Source organism: Hyperolius riggenbachi, chromosome 1, assembly GCF_040937935.1.
Source record: "Hyperolius riggenbachi isolate aHypRig1 chromosome 1, aHypRig1.pri, whole genome shotgun sequence".
NCBI classification, from domain to species: Eukaryota; Metazoa; Chordata; class Amphibia; order Anura; family Hyperoliidae; genus Hyperolius; species Hyperolius riggenbachi.
In genome coordinates, this window is record NC_090646.1 from 612,827,394 (window position 1) to 612,847,750 (window position 20,357).

The 20,357-nt window shown below is 43.4% G+C and overlaps 1 pseudogene; it reads right to left on the reverse strand.

Moving 5' to 3' along the window:
* LOC137542540 (baculoviral IAP repeat-containing protein 1b-like) overlaps positions 1 to 20,357 on the reverse strand; it is a 107,249-nt pseudogene that overhangs the window by 21,587 nt on the left and 65,305 nt on the right.

Genomic DNA, 20,357 nt, shown 5'->3' on the forward strand with positions numbered 1-20,357 from the left:
TCTTCTATTAGCTCATCATACACCTAATGGAATACCTTGGGGTGTCTTCTTTCTAAAATGGGGCCATTTGTGGGGTTCCTATACTGCCCTGGCATTTTAGGGGCCCAAAACCGTGAGGAGTAGTCTGGAAACCAAATACCTCAAAATGACTGTTCAGGGGTATAAGCATCTGCAAATTTTGATGACAGGTGGTCTATGAGGGGCTGAATTTCGTGGAACCGGTCATAAGCAGGGTAGCCTCTTAGATGACAGGTTGTATTGGTCAAACACTGCGTTGTTAGTATATCCTAGTGACCCTAATATAGATCTGACTGTGATCAGTAATGATCACTTACAGATACTATATAGTAGCAATGCTGATTAGCGACAGTGATGATGCTAATCAGCAACTAATTAGTGACTGCGGTGTGGTGGGCTGGGTGCTAACTGACGCTAACAACCCAACAAAGGGCCCTAGCTAAATAACTGGCCTAACTGTTAACACTAGTGATGCTAAAAAAGTGACAGTTTTCACTGATCACTGTTTTTAGATCACTAGGATAGTGACAGGGGGGTGATCGGGGGGTGGGGGGGTTTCTGAGGGGGATCTGAGGGTGTGGGTGGGTGATCAGAAGCCTGCATAGGGCAGATTAGGGCCTGATCTGATGGGTAGGAGTGCTAGGGGGTGACAGGTGGTGACAGGAGGTGATTGATGGGTGTCTCAGGGAGTGATTAGAGGGGAGGATAGATGCAATCAATGCACTGGGGAGGTGATCAGGGGGGGTCTGAGGGGTCTCTGAGGGTGTGGGCAGGTGTTTGGGTACCCGCAAGGGGCAGATTAGGGTCTGATCTGATGGGTAGCAGTGACAGGTGGTGATGAGGTGACAAGTAGGTGATTACAGGGGAGAATATATGCAAGCAATGCACTGGCGAGTTGATCAGAGGGGGTCTGAGGGCGATCTGAGGGTGTAGGGGGGGTGATCAGAAGCCCGCAGGGAGCAAATTAGGGCCTGATCTGATGGGTAGGAGTGCTAGGGGGTGAAAGGTGGTGACAGGAGGTGATTGATGGGTGTTTCAGGGGGTGATTAGAGGGGAGGATAGATGAAATCAATGCACCGGGGAGGTAACCAGGCGGGGTCTGTGGGGTCTCTCTCCATAGGTAGTGGGCGGTCGGCAAGTGGTTAACCAATTAACGTTCCTGGACGTAAACGTTACATCCAGGAGGTCATGTGCGCTCCCGCGGCCGATCACGCGTGCTCACGGCCCGCGGTTCTTTAGCCAGGCAATCAGTGAGTCGGGCTATGGTGCCCGATCACTGATTCCTCTCCCCCGCAGAAAAAGCGACAGCTTCTCTCGGAAGCTTCGCTTTTTCTGGCTCTAGCATCCCTCTAAGCGTACGTTACGCTTAGAGTGATGTCACGTGAAACAAACTCATGTGGCCAAAAAGTAAAACTACACCTAAAAGTAAAAAAATATAAAAATAATCATATATTTACATTTAAAAACCACAATTTACATCCCACCTTCCAAAAAATACCCACATTAAATGTTTAATAAAAAAAACAAAAAAAACATTACAATAAAAAAAAAAAACACGTAAATATTTACCTAAGGCTCTAAACTTTTTAAATATCAATGTAAAGATGAAATATTTCTATTTTTTTTTTAAATTATAAGCTTGTAAATAGGGATGGAAGCAAAACGGAAAAAATGCACTTTTATTTCCAAATAAAATATTGTCGCCATACAGTGTGATAGGGACATAATTTAAATGGTGTAATAATCGGGACAAATAGACAAATACAATACGTGGGTTTTAATTATGGAGGCATGTATTATTTTAAAACTATAATGGCCGAAAACTGCGAAATAATGATTTTTTTCAGTTTTTTTGCTCATTCTTCCTGTTAAAATGCATTTACAGTAAAGTGGCTCTTAGCAAAATGTACCCCCCCAAAAAAAACCTAATTGGTGGCGGAAAAAACAAGATATAGATCAGTTCATTGTGATAAGTAGTGATAAAGTTAAATACTAATGAATGGGAGGTTAAAATTGCTCGGATGCATAAAGTGAAAACGACTGAATGTGAAGTGGTTAAAGGACCACTATCACGAAAATAGTAAAATTTTAAATACATGTAAACATATACAAATAAGAAGTACCTTTCTTTCTGAGTAAAATGAGCCCTAAATTCATTTTCTCTTATGTTGCAGTCCCTTTCTGTAGGTAGTAGAAATCTGACAGAACCGACAGGTTTTTAACTAGTCCATCTCTTCATGGGGGATTCTCAGCAAGGCTCTTATTCTTTATAAAGACATTCCCTGAAAAGGATTTCTACAATGATGCTGGCCAGCCTCCCTGCTCGCTGCACACTTTTTTTGGCAGTTAGACAAAGCAACTGCCATTTGCTAAGTGCTTTTGAAACTAAACAAAACCATGCGAATCCCCCATGAGGAGATGGGCTAGTCCAAGACCTGTCGGTTTTTACGGTTAATATGGTAATTTATGGCTCATTTTACTCTGGAAGAAACACACATTTTATCTGTATGTGTTTACATACATTTTAAATTTTACAGTTTTTGCCATAGTGGTCCTTTAAACTATTTTTAAAGTGATTTTAGGGCTCAAACCCACAAGCAGCATTTTGAAAATGCTCTTCCATTCACTTGAATAGGAAATGCGGTAAAATCGTTTTGGTTAGTGGGTTTGAGCCCTTAACCTCCTTGCTTGTCTAATTCCCCCGGCAAGGAGGCAGTGCAGCACTTTTAAAATTTTTTTTTTTTTTTTAAATCATGTAGCGAGCCCAGGGCTCGCTACATGATAGCCGCTGAGCAGCGGCAGCTCCGCAGTCACTCTGATCGCTTCCGGCGATCGGAGTAAGCAGGAAATCCCGTTCAGAACGGGATTTCCTGCTGGGCTTCCCCGGTCGCCATGGCGACGGGGCGGGATGACGTGGGACGTCATAGGGAATCCCGGGCCACCCCTCAGTGCTGAGTTCGGGACAACCGGCAAGGAGGTTAAAGGGACACTTAAGTCAAACAAAAAAAGATGGGTTTTACTCACCTAGGGCTTCCAATAGCCCCCTGCAGCTGTCCGGTGCCCTCGCCATCTCCCTCCGATCCTCCTGGCCCCGGCGGCAGCCACTTCCTGTTTCGGTGACAGGAGCTGACAGGCTGGGGACGCGAGTGATTCTTCGCGTTCCCAGACACATTAGCACCCTCTATGCTGCTATATGGTATATGATATATGCTATAGCAGCATAGATGGCGCTATTGTGGCCAGGAACGCGAAGAATCACTCGCGTCCCCAGCCTGTCAGCTCCTGTAACCGAAACAGGAAGTGGCTGCCGGCGGGGCCAGGAGGATCGGAGGGAGACGGCGTGGGTACCGGACAGCTGCAGGGGGCTATTGGAAGCCTCAGGTGAGTAAAACTCAATTTTTTTTGTTTGACTTAAGTGTCCCTTTAAAGTGATTTAAAGTAAGGAAAAAAGTGCCCCTATTCTGTACATGCCTTGGGAGGGGGAAGCCTCTGGATCCTAAAGAGGCTTCCCCCATCCTCATCCATTGACCTGTTCCAGTGCTGGGACCTCCGAAAATCAGCTTGTTGACAACTCGTACATGTGCACTAGCACTGATCAGGCTTGGCTTTTTCCACCAGAGCACAGGTGCAGTGCGGACTTGCTTCAATGGTTGCAACGTTGGATGAAGCTGGTGCAGGAGGCCAGGGGAAGACTCTATAGGATCCAGAGGAATCCTGCCTCCCTAAGATAAGTATCACAAATACCCTACAGCAAACATCACAGGTTTGCTTTAATCTGTATTATTTAAAGGACAACTGTAGTGAGAGGTATATAGAGGCTGCCATATTTATTTCCATCTAAGCAATACCAGTTGCCTGGCTCTCCTGCTGATCCTCTGCCTCTAATACTGTTAGCCATAGCCCCTGAACAAGCATTCAGCAGCCCAGCCTCCTAATACCTCTCACTTCAGTTCACCTTTACAGTGTACCCAGGGCCGGCCTTTGACCTGAGTGACCGGAGCGATCGCTCAGGGCGCCGGCTTCCAAGGGGGCGCTCATGCCACCCTGGTTGCATAGGATATCTGGCTGCAGCGAGCTCCGGCTGGGTCTGTCTCGCTCTTGTGTCTCGCTCCGCCCCCTGGTGCAGCTGGGGGTGATGGAGGCGAAGACCACCAAACTGCTGATGTGGTGCCAGGGCCGTGCCTAGGGAGACTGGTGAGCGGCAAGAGAGCTGAGGCGGGTGTCCCCAGTCCCACATCGGCAGCAGACCAGCTGTTCTCTGTAATCAGCTGTCCCCAGTCTGTCATGCCTGCGTGCACGGCACAGAGGAGAGCGACCCTCCCCTCCTCTGTGACACTAAGGCCACATACACACATCAGACCATAGTCTTTTGAAAATGAAAGATCACAGACCAATCCTACCACTCTTCATGTAGTATGAGAGCCATACCCACACAGTCTATTCTATGGAGCTGAACTCCCCATCAGACAGAAATCTTTGCAAGATGCTGCACACACAGATGCTGTACAGACACAAAAGATCAGTATCTGCAAAAGATCTGTTCCTGCAAAAGATCTGTTCCTGCAAATTGCATTCATAGTCTATGAGATCTGCAGATCATCATACCCACCTTGTTTAACTGACATTCATCTGCAGATCAGACAATCATCTGCAGATCTGAAAATCCATCCTGGTGTATCTGATCTGCAGATGAATGTCAGTTAAACAAGGTGTGTATGAGATCTGCAGATATCATAGACTATGAATGCAATTTGCAGGAACAGATCTTTTGCAGGAACAGATCTTTTGCAGATACTGATCTGTTGAATGTCTACAGCATCTTTGTGTGCAGCATCTTGCAAAGATTTTAGCTGATGGGGAGTTCAGCTCCATAGAATAGACTGTGTAGAGTATGACTCTCATACTAAATGGAAGGGGGTAAAATTGGGCTGTGATTTTTCATTTTCAAAAGACTATGGTCTGATGTGTGTATGAGCCTTTAGGGGTGGAGCACAGTAGAGAGAAGGACCTGGACCCGGGAAAATCAAGCAAGACAGACTTTGCAGGTCAGGATGGGTAGCTATGCTGGGAAGTGGGGAAGAGACAGTGCGAGGAATTGGGAGAAGTCAGAGCAGAACAGGCAGAGATTCTGCTCACTTCCAGGACTGAGCTGCCTGTTCCTTCTGCTGGATCACTTTACCTAATGCTGGGATACACTTACCAGCTCTGGAGTGAGTGCCCAGCTGGGAGTGCTCTCTCTCTCTCTCCTTCCTCAAAGCCAGTGACTTCAGAAGATGAAGCTGCTGCATGTTTTTGTGGGATAACAGGCAAGAGCTGGGCTTCCTGGGTGAAAGGAGAGCAGGCAGGGGAGTAACAATGAGCACTGAGTCAGGGCTGTGGTGATTCTGTCTTCTGTTCTACCAACACTCAGTCCTTTCTCGTTTTCTCTGTTAATCTCCACTCTCCCTTGTAAGATATCCCCTTTACCTCTAGAAAATACACACACACAATTTTTTTCAGTCTCCATAGTTTGTGTTTATATAGCGCTGACATCTGCAGCTCTGTACAGAGTACATAGTCATGTCACTGTCCTCAGAGGAGCTCACAATCTAATCCTACCATAGTCATAGTCTAATGTCCTACCATATTATTATTATGTATTTATATAGCACTGACATCTTCTGCAGCAATTTACATAGTCATGTCACTGACTGTCCTCAGAGGAGCTCACAATCTAATCCTACCATAGTCTAATGTCCTACCATATTATTAGTGCTGGGAGCACCAAAATCTGGTTACGCTCAGGGCGCTGTGAAACCTAAGGCCGGTCCTGAGTGTACCTGAGACATAAAAAAATATATACATACCTGGGGCTTCCTCTAGCCCCTCCTTCCAGGCTAATTGCTACCTTGCCGTCCTTCTCCTCCGCCTGGATAGCTTGCAATTTGACCCTGAAAGTTCTTCAGTTGGGACCAGATGGCAGAGGTGCAGTCCGTCTGGTGTGTAAATCGAATCTCAAGTTCCTTCACAACAAAAATATGTAATAAACAGTATTGTATCTTTTGTACGTAAAGACAACTTAGTATATCTGAAATGTTGTAACTCAAGTTGTTGGTAAGTAGGGGACTGTCTGTGCTGACTCTGCTCCCTATGCAGCTAAGATGAAACTCTTTCAGCTCCAGATAGTTTTCTGGTCCTGTGCAGATAATTAGCCATAGAGTAGAGATGTTGCGAACCTCCGATTTTCGGTTCGCGAAAAAGTTTGCGAACCGCAATAGACATCAATGGGGAGGCGAACTTTGAAATTTTGAAAAAATTCTACCAGCTAGAAAAAATATTTCAAGAGCTCTAATACCTGGAGGCACACCTGATTGAGTGAAATACACATCACTGCTGGAGGACCCTCCCTCCTCCAAGCTAGGTCCTTTACACCATTTGACTCAGTTGTCTGCCTACACTAATTAGTTATGGGACAGCTGCTACACACTCTGCTAGGGAGATTTTAATTGGCCTCCTCCCCTTCTACCTCCTACCGGAGGGAGGAGGGTCTCTTCTGCCAGGGAATTATACTATTTTAAAAACCAGTATACATCATACCATAGCTGCGAATCGAACCCAGATCTCACTGTGTGGTGGGCAAGTCACCCTAAGCACTGTACCACTACAGTAGTAAGTGAAGCAGGCCTAAAATTTACCATTTATGCTCAATAGAACCATTAGGTTGCTTAAAGGAGAACTGTAGTGAGAGGTATATGGAGGCTGCCATATTGATTTCCTTTTAAGCTATACCAGTTGCCTGGCAGCCCTGCTGATCTATTTGGCTGCAGTAGTGTGAATCACACCAGAAACAAGCATGCAGCTAATCTTGTCAGATCTTACAAAAATGTCAAACACCAGATCTGCTGCATGCTTGTTCAGGGTCTAGGGCTAAAAGTATTGGAGGCAGAGGATCTGCAGGATAGCCAGGTAACTGGTATTGCTTAAAAGGAAATCAATATGGTAGCCTCCATATACCTTTCACTACAGTTCTCCTTTAAAGGGAACCTTAACTGAGAGTGATATGGATGTTTCCTGTAAACAATACCAGTTGCCTGGCAGTCCAGCTGAACTTTGTGACTGCAATAGTGGCTGAATCACACCCTGAAACAAGCATGCAGCTAATCCAGTCTGACTTCAGTCAGAGCACCTGATCTGCATGCTTGTTCAGGGGCTGTGGCTAAAAGTATTAGAGACACAGGATCAGCAGGCGATTCAGGCAACTGGTATTATTTTAAAAGAAAAAATCCATATCCTTCTCCGTTTAGGTTCCCTTTAAGGATTTGTAGCATAAAAGCCAACTCACATTGGCTGGGATTTGAACCTGGGTCTCACTGTGTGGTGGCCAAGCACACTAACCACTGTACCAACTGAAACTGGCCTAAAATTTACCATTTATGCTCAATACAAGAGAAAAAGTAGACAAGACAAATAACATTTATATCACACTTTTCTCCTGGCGGACTCAAAGCACCAGAGCTGCAGCCACTAGGGCATATACCTACTGTAGTGGTATAGTGCTTAGGGTGACTTGACCACCACACAGTGAGATCTGGGTTCGAGTCCCAGCTATGGTATGATGTATACTGGTTTTTAAAATAGTATAATTCCCTGGCAGAAGAGACCCTCCTCCCTCCGGTAGGAGGGAATAGGTAGAAGGGAGGTGGGAGGAGGGAATAGGTAGAAAGGAGGTGGGAGGGAAATTAAAATCTCCCTAGCAGAGTGTGTACCAGCTGTCTCATAATTAGTGTAGGTAGACAACTGAGTCAAATGGTATAAAGGACCTTGCTTGGAGGAGGGAGGGCCTCCAGCAGTAAGAGAAGTGTGTTTGACAATAACATGTCTGCTGACAGTGATATGGAGGGTCAAAATTTTGCTCAATGGGGCGAATCGAACTTCCGCAAAAGTTCGCCTGAAGCAGGCGAACGCGAACCCCCAAAGTTCGCCTGGAACCGTTCACAGGCGAACCGTTCGCGACATCTCTAATCTGCAGTGAGTAATTATCAACAGTAACTTTTACTAATTTGACACAAAGTACACTTTGTTGCTCAATCAGTGGAGCTTACAAAGTATCACATAAATGGTTTCCAGTTCCACTAAATTTTCTGAATTCTCTGATAATCGTGCACAGCAATCCTATCATTATTTTATACGTAAATGTATTATTATTACCACTACAATTTCACTTTGATGTTTAACTTGAAAGATGTTCTATTTATGGTAATAAATTGTCTATGCCAGTGCTTACCTGGTGGTGGCATCTCACTTATTTCCAGACACTCCAGTGAAGTCAGGTAGGTCACCTGTTCTTGTTCCTCTCTGGAAAGCTCTGTGGATATGACAATTAACTTCACAACTAAAGTCTTGTACTGGTCTATGGTAGACCAAATGTTCTTCAGAAATCCATGGCTATTCCTTAAAGAGAACCTGTACTGAGTAAAATTATTTAAAATAAACACATGAGGTAACTTCAAATGAACATTACATAGTTACCTTGCTATTAGTTCCTCTCAGAAGCGCAACATTTTCTTCTGTCAGTGATCGCTTCGAGTTCTGACAACATTTTGTCAGAATTGAAATATATCAGTTGCTGTCAGTTATTTATCAGTTGCTGTCAGTTATAGCTGAGAGGACAACTGATGTGCCAAGTAATGTCTATGTTTTCCTATGGCACAAGTGGGCGATATGACAGTTTAACAGTGTGCTGACCAGAAAGCTGTTATGGGGTAATGACCATTTTCAAAACGGAGGACAGAGAATTCCCTTGATCCCAGTGGACAAACAGGATGTGGGAAAGGAGAAAGAGATTGAGGAGTAGACTACACAGGAGGTAAGTATGTCCTGTGTATGTTTATTTCACTTTTAATTTTCAGTACAGGTTTTCTTTAAAGGGGTTCTTTCGCGAAAAAAGTAGCCAGTTAAAAAATGTGACAGATGACAGGTTTTGGGCCAGTCCATCTTTTTAGGGGGGATTCTCAGGGCTTTCTTTGTTTTCAACAGCATTTCCTGAACCACAGTTGCAAAATCTAACTGACATAATAGTATGCAAATGATTAGGGAGGCTGGCTATTTTGGCAGTTAAACTGCTGTTCAGGAAATGCTGTTGAAAACAAAGAAAGCCCTGAGAATCCCCCTTAAAAAGATGGACTGGCTCAAAACCTGTCATCTGTCACATTTTTTAACTGCCTACTTTTTTTCGCGAAAGAACCCCTTTAAGTCTAATTCAATGCGATTGGCTAGACTGCAGAAAAATGGGATACATTTATCCTCTAAGGTCCAACCATGGGCATTAACTCTTAGCAGAGGAATTCTATGATGAGCAGGGTCAAACCTCAGCTTAGAAATATCAGGAGCATTTACATTTTCCTTGCATCTAAAATCTGGGTTCTTTTTAAATATGTCTGCGGTGTGCCGGAATGCCATCAAATAGTCTTCTTCAACTGTTGGCACCTCCCAAATGGATTTAAATGCGTCTGAGTCCCAAACATCAGTGTCTGTATCGTTTATAGCAGAATGTACATTTATCTCCAGGCTCTTAAGTAAAGAAAGCCCTTCAGGATATTTACGCAGAAATCCAAGCTGAGAAAATGTTGATTTGCCCCAACAAGCAATGTCCTTTCCTTTGAGAAACTGCAGAATAGTTGGGGCACAGTGATCCATATATTTACTCCTACTTGCTACTTCAATAGCAAAGTCAAGCAGCAAACAGACAATGTAATCCTGAAGAGATCCGTCATTGATATTTCTGACTAACCCCATACATATGTCCATGTTAATAGTGTTGCATAACATTTGTTCTTTTGTTTCCAGTTCTGGATGGTGTTTTAGATGGAGATTTGAATCTCTCTGACATTTAAATGCTTCTCTGTTATCCAGCAAGCTGAACAGATGAGAAATGATCACTGTAGTTGTTTTAGGAGAATGCATGCAGCAATTCTTCAAGAAATAGTGATAGCGCCTAATGAATTCTAGGAAAGTGTTGATTTCCTGCAGATAAGACAACCCAATTCTATTCTGTGTGTCATCTTCAGAATGCAGAAGTTCATTCATCTTAATGCTAGCTAAGTACTCCTGTAATGATGGATGGAAGAATCTGAAGATGGGGCGAAGCCTCTGAGAACTAAACATACTCAAAAGACCAAACCGAAGTGCATCAGAGCGGTTCACACCAGCTTCATCAAGATTCTCCTGAGTGTATTCAAAACGTGTTTGGAAGATACCTTGAAGGGCAAGTTGTCCACATGACAAGACCATCGCTTCCAATTTCTCTTTTTCGGTGTTGTGTTTTAACATTATGTGCATCAAGTAGTTCTTACATATTAAAAAGTCTTTTGATATATAGTCACCTGGCTTTTGTACCCAACAAACACAAAGGGCTAAAGCAAATAGTAGAGTCTTTAAAGCTGCCTGCAGTGTCTCTGACTGTATCAATTTACAAATAAAGCCTTCAAGAAATGGTATATCATGTGAGAAAAGCTGTTCATATATGTATAGCGAACTACACTTTGGGAAGTCCTGAATGCTCACTATGTTCTTTGCAAATTGTCTCACACTTGAAGACTTGTCAGTGCTCACGGTAACTGTTATCCTCCCTGGCGGTAAGCCCGAGCTGAGCTCGGGCTATGCCGCCGGGAGGCACCGCTCAGGCCCCGCTGGGCCGATTTGCATAATTTTTTTTTTGTTACACGCAGCTAGCACTTTGCTAGCTGCGTGTAACCTCCGATCGCCGCCGCTACCCGCCAATCCGCCGCTATACCCGTCGCCGCAGCCGCCCCCCCCCAGACCCCGTGCGCTGCCTGGCCAATCAGTGCCAGGCAGCGCTGTGGGGTGGATCGGATTCCCCTTTGACGTCACGACGTCCCGTCGCCATGGCGACGGGGGAAGCCCTCCAAGAGGTCTCGTTCTTTGAACGGGATCTGTTGATCTCCGTTCGCCGAAGGCGATCGGAGGGGCTGGGGGGATGCCGCTCAGCAGCGGCTATCATGTAGCGAGGTCTCGCTACATGAAATTTTTTTTTAAAAAAAAAAGGTATTTGCTGCCCCCTGGCGGATTTTAACAAACCGCCAGGGAGGTTAAAGTCACTCTGTTCCAGGGGTTCTTCAGTAAGAGTTCTTCTATACCTCCAGGAAGATAGTCCCTCATGCCATAATCATCCAGGAGAAACAAGACTTTCTCTTTTAATTGATTTATTATTTCTCTCAGAGACTCTTCAGTGATAGCTGTAGTGGTGCCCACCAGCTGCTTGCAGATGATATCATGCAGAGACTGCTGGCTTGCAGTGCAAGACAGAGAGATGTAGAACACAAGGCTGAACCTGCTGAGGAGAGGATATTTCCCCGATGCCCAGAGAATGGCAATCTTCCTGAGCAGAGCTGTTTTCCCACTTCCGACTTCTCCTTCTATCATGGTGATGTCCCTCAGCTCTGACAGGATGTCCGGTAAAGTGAGCCACCTCACTGGTTGATTTCTGGTGTCCTTCAATACTGTGGAGATATCTGCAAATAGTGACTTCAGGTGACAGGTCTACAGAAATATGTGAGGAACCTGGGAATGGTGATAATTTACTGAAAGTGGAATTACTGTAGACATCCATCAAACTTATTTTCAGCTCTCCAGCTTGGTTAGACCAGGTGATATTACAAATCTTTAAATCTAAAAATAAATAATGAATATGTCATTAAAAATAGCATCATAAAAGTCATAATACAGGTAATAAATTAGCAATGGTTTATAGTATTTCTGGATTATCAAAACAATACTGAAAAACATACTTACTGTTCTCTGTTTTAAGGACATCTTTTTGTTCCACATTTTGGGGAAACTGGATGGAAAAGATTAAATATTTCAGTAAAAGATGGGGGGAAAAGCAAGACAGGATTACCAAAACAGAGTGAAAGATAACCCTGTTGTGTCTGTAGCAACTGTCAATTTTAAGTCAAGAACTTAAGCTCTGTAGTAAGTGTAATTTCCAGAATTCTGAGAAAGTAAAGTGGCAGCCACCGTGAAACATATAGTAGACTATATCATACTGGACACTAGATACAATAGCTATCTACCCACAGAGAAAACCTTCAGTAACATAAGTATAATGCAAACATACAGGTAATAGTACCCAATACACTAAATTAACTGATCTGACCATAGATATGCCAACCAACCAATAAAATCTCTTTAGGATCTAGAGGGTGAAAACAGAAAAAACACAATGGCAAGACTAAACATGTCATTCATTCCCATAGGACTAACTATGTCTAATCATGCCATCCATTACACTTCCTTTTGCATTAGCAATCTGTCCCTGTTGCCTCCTCTAGTCAGAGGTGGCGTATGTTCCAATACCATCCACCCGGGGTCGGATTCACCCCAAGGAACTGTGGGCACTTTGGTGGGGATTTGTACATTCATGGAGGGCGAAGTCTAAAGTGCCAGGACATCTGTGCCTATAGGCTCCTGTGAGTTAAAACACTCCATGGCCACAGTCATAGAAATGCCTGGCCACTGTGGTGTCACAACCTATGGTAGCTTGGACGGATCATACCCACAGATAGAGCACTGTATCCTGTTCTTAGCTGTTCGTATGTTCTTCCCTACATACAGGAGGCTGCAGGGACACTTCAATGCATATACCACAAAACAGCTATCGCATGTGTACATGGATCTAATACATATATTCTCACCAGTATATGGATGTACTACATGCTCACTCTGGATAATGACACTATGGGCTTGATTCACAAAAGAGTGCTAACTGTTAGCACGGCCGTTTTCGCACGAATTTTCGCATTGCGTGCGATCGCGAATGTTCCCACGAAATCGATATCGTTTTCACGCAAAAATCGCGTTTTGCGCACAAATTCGCGATCGCGCGCAATGCGAAAATTCACGTGAAAACGGCCGTGCTAACAGTTAGCACTCTTTTGTGAATCAAGCCCCATAACAGTTGCAACGTAGCTATGTAGCTGCTTCAGATTCCATGACATGAGTCTCATGTCCAAATCTGCTCCTGCACCATCTTAATAGTACGTAATTTCCATTCATTAAGTTGAAAAAGATTTTTTAAAAGGTTTCCTTTAAAGGACAACTGTAGTGAGAGGTATAAGGAGGCTGCCATCTTTATTTCATTTTAAGCAATACCAGTTACCTGGCAGCCCCGCTGAGCCTCTGCCTAGAATACTTTTAGCTATAGACCCTGAACAAGCATGCAGCAGATCGTGTGTTTCTGACATTTTTGTCAGATCTGACAAGATTAGCTGCATGTCTGTTTCTGGTGTGATTCAGACACTTCAGCAGCCAAATAGATCAGCAGGGCTGGCAGGCAATATGTATTGTTTAAAAGGAAATAAATATGGAAATAAATATGGCAGCCCCCATATTCTTCTAACTTCTAACTTCAGTTACCCTTTAAAGTTAAAGTGGCAATGTCCCATCAAAAAATAATCCCCCCCCCCCTAATTGTTAACCCCTACCTAACTAATTAACCCCTTCTGTCACCTGTTAGTGGCCTTAAGATTCGTGGACACCTGAAATGGCTACCACCCATAACGTTCAGATTTTATCAACTATTTTGTTGCCTAGCAATGCATCTGTACAGCACTGGGGTTCCCAAACTGTGCACCTTAGTGATTGTAGGCAATTGCTAGAGACCCACAGGCTGGCGATAATGGTACGCTATATGCCCAACTAGTGATAAAAAGGTGGCATGTATGGTATCGTTTTAACTGGGACAAGACAAACAATGTATTTTGAGGTGTGAACTTTGGCACTTGAAAATTAGGAGGGGTGAAACATGAAAAAATGTGTAATTTTTGCATTTACGCCTATTTATCCCCATTAAAATGCATGTAAAAGTAAACGATTCTTAGGGAAAAAATAGTACCGAAAGAAAGCACAGTTTGTCCTTAAAAAAATATATACTGTATGTATTACTTTGATGGCATAAGTAATAAAAAGTTATTGCTACGTCAATAGTGACACAGCCGAAACGCCAAAATTGTCAGGAATCTCAAGGGGTAAAAACCCCGGAACCTGAAGCGGTTAAACACGAACATGTCCCTCTTTTTTCTGTCAGCTTACTCACCACACACTTGTCTAACAAGTCCACTTTGCTCACCATCTCTTTAATCATCCTGCATCTTTTGTAAGATGAAAAAGGGTGGCTCTTTGAAAAGCTCAGCAAATGTGGGATCATGTTGCAATATGGGCCAGTATTTTTTAACCACTTGCATCAAAAGCCCTGACTGTTTGCAATAGGTCTGCAAAAATGGGATATGCTACTTAGTGTCCATTTTGGCCTTTCCTTCCACCAAATTTTCTCTAGCTATGATGCCAACTCACTTTCTTTTCACTTTCTCAAGTTCTTTGGATACATATCCGTTGGCAACAAATGCATATCAAGTAATGGAATGTGGTTGCAGCGCTTGTTCACTGAGGGTTAATGTCAGCTGTAAGGAGAATGTGGGATAACTCCCATACTCCCACATACAAGTAAAAAAGTAAAAAGGAACTCCTGCGCTCTTTCAAAAATTGATGGTCCTGGTCTTGGGGCATTCTCTAACTCCTGGTCTGCAGTCTGGAGCAGCTGTACAGTAGTACAAGTTCTGGAGTTGGCAAAAAACGGAAGTATATTGGTGACGTCATGCTTCACTACCAACCAATAGCATCCAACACATTTCATCAGGCACACCTGTCTTCATCAGGGCTTGTTTCATTAGGTCCCTTCACCTCTCTTAAAGGGTCGCTTAAGGCTCCAAAAAAATGAGTTTTACTCACCTGGGTCTTCCACCAGCCCCCAGCAGCTGTCCGGTGCCCACGCAGTCTCGCTCCAATGCTCCTGGCCCCACCGGCAGCTACTTCTGTTTCGCCGACAGGCCTGGGAATGCGAGTGATTCTTCACATTCCTTCCCCGCAATAGCAGTATAGAGGGCGCTATTGCGCCCAGGAACATGAAGAATCACTCACAATCCCAGGCCTGTCGGTGCCAGTTGCCGAAAACGGAAGTAGCTGCCGGTGGGGCCAGGAGGATCGGAGCGAGACTGCGTGGGCACCGGACAGCTGCTGGGGGCTGGTGGAAGCCCCCAGGTGAGTAAAACTCATTTTTTGTGGCCTTAAATCTCCCTTTAAACCCCTTGACCCCACCCCCTCTTCTTGCTCATTCATAAAAATTCAAAATGCAAATAGTTCAGTATTGTGCCTGAATTAACTGATGAGACCTATGCTTCCTGTACAAGCTGTTATGTGTTTATTGCAGGCAAATTATTGCATATTGAATACTGTGCATTTTGATCTAGTGTAGACACTGAGTGGCCTCAATTCACGGAGCATTATCAAACGTTTATCAAACACTTTATCAAACGTTTGATAATTAACCTCATGGGTAAAATCTAATTTTTAATTCGCTAAGGTGTTATATATTTGTTGAACATTTTATCGGTAAAACATTCGATAAATATATAACACCTTAGTGAATTTAAAATGAGATTTTACCCATGAGGTAAATTATCAAACGTTTGATAAAGTGTTTGATAATGCTCCGTGAATTGAGGCCACTGTCTGTGCTCGCTTGCTGAAGCACGTGCGTGCGCACTGTATTGGAAATAAAAAATATTTACCTCATCCACCAATTGCATCTGCATATTACTGGGGTAGCCAACATCTTCTGTATCTTTACTCTTTAATTCCAATATTTGCATTACAAAGTTGCAGCTATAATATAAACATAACTTGTCATGCCAAGAAGGCAAGACATAAGGCACTACTATAAACAAACTTGCTAAAATAGGACTAGTAAATGAGGCTGATAACCTTAGTTTCCCAATATGTGTGGTGTTCTTTGACAGCTTGGAACTGGTAGTTTCGGTATTACAGAGCAGTGCAATACAGTGCATTGTCAGCAAAAGCGAAAATATTGGATTCATACCTCTAATATTAGAAACATTTTTCTATAAGATGCATTTTAAGAATAGGAGGTGTCTCCGAAACAGAAACAGACCTACACATGTATCTGGCAGTCATGTTTTCTACCCTTTAACCTACAGGTGTCAAACTCCAGTCCTTGATGCCGTATCCATGCCAGGGGTTTAGATAGACTAGAAAATGGAGAAATGTGTTTATCTTGATGAATCACATCTTTCCTGATTCAGTCCAATCAATAAATTTGAGCTGTGCCACACGTGTGAGGACTTCAGCCCTTGAGGACTGGAGTTCGACATTCCTGCTTTAACCAAACATGCCAGATGGAGAATTTAAAATGGTTAGGGTTCATATGGCATTGTGCCCCCCACCTAAAATGGAGACTCCCCATGGGACATCATAGTTCGCATGCAATATTTCAGCACCAAAGAAGCTCTCTTAGAAGCTGCCAGGGAGAATACATTCTTGCTTAACTTGGGCTTGAAGGAGAAGCGCCCCTAGGCCCCACAAGATTCTCACCTTTGGATAGAATCTCTACTTACAGATGCTTTTGGACCAAGGTAGCTCCTAAAAGGGATTGTGGGTCTAGAAGATCTCTGCCAACTGCCATCTCCAGCTAGCTTGGATGCTTCCACAAATGGATGATGTCCAAGCTCCTAGATCCTTCATAATGCAAACTTCTCCTATTTTTCAGGGACAGTGGGAACACTTCAATCCACTGCATTATTTTTCCCAACACCCCAGGCTGGTGTACTGGCATATCAGAATTATGAGCAACAAAAGTTTTTCTCAATTTAGTTTTTTATTCTGTGTACGGCCGTCATATGGAGAACAGGCTTTAATCCGGCTGCTTGAGTTCAAGGGCTACATCTCTCCACTGAAGGGCTACTTACCCAAGTCTGTGAAATACTATACTACATTTCGAGATGTCTTTTTAGGCATCTCACCCTTTGTCCTGTAAATTTTACTTTAATTTCAATGCGTATTATATCTTTCTTTACCTAGATACTCTCTAGCACTGTGCACTTTTTTTTTTTTTTTTTACGTAAGTGAAAGCTTACTGACTCTGACCTCTGTTTTAGGGGATGTGGTGAAACAGGTGACCAGATCCATAGTTGGTTCCCTGCTCCCCTCCCCGGTGTTAAAATCTGGTAGGCATGCTTCCACCTTGCGTTTAGGGTTATGAAGGTTTTTATTCCTTTGGATCCATGGGTGGCTCTGTTCAATAAAAAGGTCTCAAAGTTATCCAGAGTTCAGAATCCTAACACAATTTTGTAATGCTACTAAAACTCTGATTGCCAAAACCCGGAGGTCCGTATCATTGTCCTTAATACAACTCATAACATGAACAAAATCTACTTAATGTCTAATCATCAGGACCAGAGGTGGACATAGGCCCATGCAGCCGCACAGGGGTTCCATGTCCTATAGGGTCCATACGGCAGCACAACAGTTTGCGCCTTATTATCTTCTAGGCTCAACCTCTGTGTATTTTTTTCTGTAACCTATGAGGTGCAGTGATAATTGCTTGTGGCCCAATCATATACAAGCATAAAATGTATAATATGTGTGCTACATTAAAATAGTGCCTACAGAATGTGGCCAAGGTTCATCTACCATGATTTGTTATTATGACCATTCCAACTCACATAGGGCCCCCTTTATTTATTCTGCATAGGGGCACACTGTTAGCTATGTCCGCCACTGTTAGCTTTGTCTGGTTCCCCAGGTCTGTTTGGAGACCACTGTAAAACCATGCATAAGCACAAGTTAACGACATTTAAAAAAGTGTGCTAGTTAAAGGCTCTGCCTCTGACACAGGAGGCAAGGGTTCAAATTTTGTTCAAATCTCGGCTCTTCCTGCGCAGTACGCCAGCACCTATTCAGAAAGGAGACCTTGGGCAAAACTCTCTAACACTGTTACTGCCTATAAACTAGTGGCTGCAGCTCTGGCACTTTGAGCACAAAATAAATGTTCTTTGTCTTGTCTGACCTATCATCCAGGTGTATATCCATATCTTTTTTCTTGCCTCTCTTCTTTTTCTTTGTTCGTTTCATGTTAAACTTACTAGTAGTGTTGGCATTTAAATTTGGCAAAGCAAATCCGGAACAACCAAATTCTCCCAATTACTGCCGTTCAGCGCCCAACCAGCAGACAAGGTCTGGAGGAAGATTGACCAAGATCATTAACCTGATATCATATAGGTCACTTTCAGTTTTTTGTTTACTTAATGTGGTCATGGAGGTAAGATCCCCACATGCTTTAAGAAGTCCACTATCATCCCTGTGCCAAAAAAGGAGCCTCCAACCTCAAAAACTTCAGGCCATGGCCCACACATCCGTCACCATGAAGACCTTTTAAATCACTGTACATTGGCTCACTTGGACCTGTTTCAGTACGCGTATAGAGCAAATAGGTCCACTGATGATGCTATCGATAGCTGCCTGGAGCTCATCACTGGACTCGTATGCTAGAATTTTCCTTCTGGACTTTAGTTTGGCTTTCAATACCATCTGACCCTGCATACTACAGTACATGATAATCTTGCAGAACTCGATGTCCATTCAAACCTCTGCCTATGGATCACAGACTTCTTTACAAATAGGTCCCAAATTGTTAACCTGGGCAACATCTCCTCTAGACCATGGGTCAACAACAAGGGAGCCCCACAAGGTTGCATCTTGTCACCGATCCTGGTCTCTCTCTACATGAAAAATTGCGTATTCATGGCAAAATCTGTCAAAGTCATAAAATTTGCTGACAACACCACCATTATTGGCCTCATAACTAAGAATGACGAGTAAGCCTACCATCAGGGGTTAATAAAATATTCCACTGGTGCAAAGAGAATAAGTTAGCACTCAACACAACCAAATACATTGAAATGATCATTAACCACTTCAGCCTACAGGCTCAAGGACGGAAGCAATTCTCCCCCATAAGTGCTCCTCCCATTCATTTGCCAATAACTTTATCTCTACTGATCATACATAAATGTTCTATATATTGTTTTTTGTTTTGTTTTTTGTAGCAAATTAGAAATTTTTTTTTGGGGGGGGGGGGGGGGAGTGGGGAACAATACTTGTTTTTAGCAATTACTTTATTTTCTATGTATTTTATAGGGAAATACAAGAAAAAAATATGCAATTTCTCCAATTCCATCCCCGATAGTTTTAAAATAAGCAATGTTACTATAAATGAAACCCACACATTTTAGTTGCCCATTAGTTCCATCTATCACACTGTAATGATCTGTAACAGCTCTTAACAGCACGATAGTCAGTACTTTATTCAGAGTGTGATCACACGTGTTTTTAGTGCACAATAACACAGGAGTACTCCTATGTGATAGCCCTTGGCTGTAGGGACTATCACTAGGAAGAGTGGTCGTACAGGCAATGTCGGTAACAGGTCGGTCAGGAGGCAGTACAGAGTTGTCAGGCAAAGGCGTAGTGCGAAACAGGCAAAAAAAAGGGTCGGTAACAGGTCAGATGAGCGAAAGTACAAAATCTGGTGGCAATATCAGTCGAGGTCGGCGACAATCAGATAGGCAAAGTACAGAATCAAGAGGCAGAGAGCGGAGTCAAGAGTTTCAGGCAAATAGTCATACACAGATAATTAATACAATATTGAATATTATTATTGTCACAAGAGCCCTCAGTGGCTGACAGCACTTAGCCTTCTAAACGGTGCCAGCGCACAGATCGTGCGAACTCTGGTCGCAGTCAATGCGCAGGAACCGTTAAGAATTAGCCGCAGACAACTCAGAAGGGAGCCTGTGAGACACGGGTAATTACAACGTCACCTACTGGTTCAGAGTAAACTGCCACCACCGCGGTTACTATGGGACCGTGGGGCCCACTAACTGACTGACTAATCCTGCGAATAAAACGGTTAAACACACGATATTCTGTCTAGCCAACAACAAACAAACAGTAGCGTATCTTCAGAGACCCGGGATCATTTTTGTGTGTGCTGATAAGCAGGGTAGCGAAACAGTGAATGACTTGGGGAAAGTCGTTTATTCACGCAATATAAATAATTAATATATACAGACAATTATTAATTATCACAATTATTAAGACAGTAATAGCCAGTATAAAAAATAAAAGAAGGGAGAAAAATACTTAGTTCCTGGAAAGTTGTCCTTTTTGTGGGAAAACAGAGTTCTGGGTTTCAATTTGAGTTCAGAGTTCAGACCAGGTGGATGCCAGCATATCCTCAAGCTGGCATCTCATGAGTTCAAGATGTTTCAGTGTGGAGGACACTGAGTTTGGGTCCTCAGCCATTCTTATGCCCCTGCTTCAGTAGGAGGGAGTGAGGGCGGGGAGCCATACACCCCCTTCAAAGATGAGATGAGCCCTCCCCTTGTACTGGGGCTAGAAATCATATCTACCCATATATGGGCTCTATC